This window comes from Corvus cornix, chromosome 23 (genome assembly GCF_000738735.6).
Source record: "Corvus cornix cornix isolate S_Up_H32 chromosome 23, ASM73873v5, whole genome shotgun sequence".
Lineage (NCBI taxonomy): Eukaryota > Metazoa > Chordata > Aves > Passeriformes > Corvidae > Corvus > Corvus cornix.
The window spans coordinates 3838717-3842918 of record NC_046352.1 but is presented as its reverse complement, the minus strand read 5'-3'; positions in this window follow the sequence as shown (position 1 = coordinate 3842918).

Genomic DNA, 4202 nt, shown 5'->3' with positions numbered 1-4202 from the left:
GGAGTTCAGCTCTGCCAGGATCCATCCCACAGAGAATTTCCAACTTTGAGGGAAAGAATTCCCAGTAAAAGGGATTTTCCCAACACCGGCCGTGCTGATCGGGAATTCCCTCTCCTCACTTTTAGAGTTTATCCCTTTCCAAGGAAAATGAGGGAAAACCCCTCCCAAAAAAGGGAACAATTCCCATGGTGGGGGGGAAATTGAAATGATCCAAGGTGGCTTTTTTTGGTCAGGATTCGAGGATTTCTCTGGGACTTCCCAAATTTCCAGTGGGGAATTCGTGTCCCAGGAAATCTGGGAAGCAGCTCCAGACCCAGAGCCCAAGGAATGGGGATGAGAGGAAGCCAGAGGTGGTTTGGTTGTGGTTTTTCCCTTGGGAAGAGATCCCAGGATTTTTTTTAGGACTGGGATTTTTCAGGATGGGGCTGCTTGGGAAGGCAAGGCTGCTTTTTATGAGAAGCACCAAAATTTTTGGGAAGGGGCAGATCCTGGAGGAAATTCCAGGTTCAACCATTCCCATCCTCCTGAATTCCCAATCCCGAAGGATCTGAGGGCTCTTCCCACCCCTGAGCCAGAGCTCCGGAATTCCAGTGCTGGGATAACGCTCCAAACACCCAGACATTCCCAAGGATCCCTTCCCAACCTTAATTTTGTTTTAAGGAAAAATTTGTCCTTCCAAGGAATCCTGCTCCTGGAATTTATTCCTGTTTTTCCCTCCTTTATGGGCTTTGGATTTTCCCAAACACTCCCAGCCCTTTTTTCTCACCTCACAATTCATAAAGATTTTTTAAACTTCCCAAAAATGAAGATTTTTTTTTTTTCCCCCACAGGAAAAGTTTCTGGGATTTCTTCGATATTGCCCAAAATAAAGACTGGAATTAAAAAACAATTAGACCCCAAAAAATCCAATGAAAGAGAGACTGAAATGATAAGGGCAGGAAAGGTAATAAAAAATGAGAAATAAATGTTAAATATATAAATAAATTAGAAATAAATGATGGAAAAAAAAAAACAAAATCTGCTCCTTTTTACACCAAATCTGCCTTAAAAATAATTTCAATTTTAGACTTTTTGTTTTGCCTGAAATCCACAAGGCTTCAGCAGGATGCAGGAATTCCACGGGTTTGGATCAAATCCCCGTTTTTGGGGCAAATCTCAGCTGCTTTTTTCAGCCCCAAATTCCTCCCTTCAGGAATTCCCCCCAGCTCCAAAGCGGCACCAAAACCTCTCCGGAGCTGGGGAGAAATTGGAAAAATTCCTGCCTCATTCCCAGATTTCAATCCTTAAAAAAAACCCATCCCAACTTCTGCTCCAAATCAGCTTTTCCTGGGATAAATCGGAAGCAGCTCAGTTCTGGGGGGAGGATGGGGCAGCAAAATTCACGAATACCCCGAAATTTAACTCAAAATCCACCCCAAAATTTCACTTCCCGGGGGGGTTTTGAAACCAAAACCTGAGCGAGGAAAATCCCGGGGCAGCAGGAAAGGCCCGGGGGGGTCTCCCAGCGCCAGACTTGTTGCTCAGCCTGGAATTGCCTCTGGAATTCCGCTGCAGAGGCTGGAAATCCTCGGGATCAGCCGGGGCTGGGGAGGGGGGAGCGTTTCCCTCTCGGGGTGGGGATTTTGGGGTGGGGGCAGCGCTGCCCTGCCTGCTTCCATCCCCGCCGCTCGCATTCCCGGAATTCCTGGCATCTGGAATGCTGCGCGAGGGGAAGGAGGGTGGCTGATGACAGCCCTGCTGCTCTCCGATCCCGAGCGAAGATTTCCCTCTTTGTTTGGGGGGTTTTTTTCCCCCCTTTTTTGCGGTTTTTTCCTTCATTTCTCAGGGCTCTGCTCCTTCTGCTGCGAACCAATCCCAACCCCAACCCCAGATTCCTGCCAGGAATCAGGGATGGATCCCGAGCTGCAAACGGATCATTTATTCCCCCTCTGCTCTTGGGGGGGTCCCTGCTGGGTTTTCCACCCGGGAAAAGCTCAGAATTCCCTTTTCGGGCAGGGAATTTCCTCCCCCTCCCCCGCGATCCCATCGCTGCCTTCTCCTCACCTGCGCCTCTGGAGCTGGGATCGCACCCTGGAATTGCCCGGGACCGGCGCACGGAGCTCCCGCAAAGGCTGGGATGCGTTTGGTGCTCCACGAGTGGGAGCGATGGGATCCCGAATTTCCCCGAATTACCCCCAAAAACCCCGGGGTGACCTCCTGGATCGGCTGCGGGAGGGAAAGCTGGAGGTTTTTCCCTTTAAATAACCATTTCCCAGGATTTTTATCGTTCCTTTTGATGAGTTTTTGATGAGTTTTCCAAGTCCTGGGGGGGCGCGTGTGCAGCTCTTTCTTGAGGTGTAAAAAGGCACTTTCGGGTGTCCCGGGTGGCACCAAATTTATTTATTTATTGAGCGCCGAATTCCACGCGTGGCTCTTCCTCAGCCGGGGGAGGAGGGGGGAAATAAAATAAATAAAATAAAATAAAATAAAATAAAATAAAATAAAATAAAATAAAACCACGAATAAATATGGAGATGATAATAGAAGGAGTCGCCCTGGAACTCAGCACGTCCCACCTGGGCAGCACCGAGGGACCCCCAAACCCAGCGGGGACCCCCCGGATTTTGGGGCGGTGGGCGCAGAGCCGCGCGGGGAACGCGCCCGGAGCCGCGGGACCCCAGCCCATCCCTCCGCGGGCAAAACGCGGCTCTTGGGGAATTTTTAAACATTTTTAGGATTTTTTTTTTCCCGCGGCCGGCGGAAGGCGGAGTGAGGGGGGGGGGGGGGGAGGGCTGAGCGGAGCCGCGGGCGGGAGCGAGTTCTGCTCGTTAAGAGTTTTCCTCGTTAAGAGTTTCCCTCGTTAAGAGTTAATTGCGGCGCGGAGGGGCCGCTCCGTGCCTCTACTTGCAGCGGAGGGCGAGGGAAGGAGGAGGAGGAGGATGGAGGGAGGGAGGGAGGAGCGGGGGAGCCGCGGCCGCCCCCGGAGCCCCCGGCCCAGCCCCGGTGCCCCCGGTGCCCCCGGGGCTCCGCGCCCGCCCCGCCGGGGCCGGGGAAGGCGGGGGGCGGCCCGGGGGGGGGTGGGCTCGCTGCTATTTTCAACCCAGCTCCGGACTAAAAATAAAAAGTCTCCCGAAAAGGCAGCGGGGAGGGATGGAGGGAGAGAGGGAGGGATGGGGGGGGTCGCAGCTCTGCCCCCACCCCGCGTCCTGCCCGTCGGGAGGGTCCCTCCGCCCGCGCGGGGCCCTTTTGTGCCGGGAGCAGCCCCCGGCCCCTCCGCCCCTCCCCCGGGGGCTGCACATGAGGGGATTAAAACAATGCGGGGCCAATCCCCCTCCCCAGCCCGGGGGGGGTCCCGGCAGCCCCGGGGGAGGGGGCGCGGGTGGGGCCGAGCCCGGCGCGACCCCCCCCCACCCCAAGCCCCGGCGCCAGGGACCTCCCGGCGCCTTTGATGCCGAAGTTTTTTACACCCAGAAAAATCCCATTGAGGCACCGGGGGAAGGGTGGGGGAGGGGCGCGGTGGGGGAGGGGCGCGGTGGGGGCGGGGGGCTGCAGCAGATGGGAAAGTGCCCCCGACGGGCCCGGGGTGGGGAGGGGGGGGCTGGGAATGGAGGGTGGGGGGGGATCCCGGCGTTGGGAACGGGGTGGGGGAAGGATGCGCCCCCCGCCCGCGGAGGGAAATGCCGGAGTATTTAAATTCAATTAAAATAAATAAATAAGTGGCGGCCGCCCCCTCCCCCCCGCGGCCCCTCCCCCCGGGGGGCCGGGCCCTCCCGCATCACCACGTGGCTTCCTCCCGCAAACATTTTCACTCCTTTTTCCAGGTCGGTTTTATTTAGAGGCGGTGCCCCGGCTGCCCAGAGGCGTCCGGTGACACTCGAGTGCCACTCGGGCCGACTTGGGGGCCCCGCAGCCGCCGGCGCCACCGCCCTGCCCGCCGGGGCCGCCCCCTCCTCTTCTTCCTCCTCCTCCTCCTCCTCCTCCTCCTCCTCCAGCGGCCGCCGCCCCCTCCCCAACGGCACAAAAATCCGCTCGGAAAAAAAAAAAAAAAAAAAAAAAAAAAAAAGAAAAAAAAAAAAAAGGAAAAAAAAAAGAGAGAAAAAAAAAAGGCAAAAAAGCCGGGAAAAGCGAGGGGGGCGAAGCGGAGCCGCCCAGCCCAGCCCCCGGCCCGGCGCAGCGCGGCCGGAGCTCGACGGGCGCTCGGCGGAGCCCCCCGGAGCCGCACC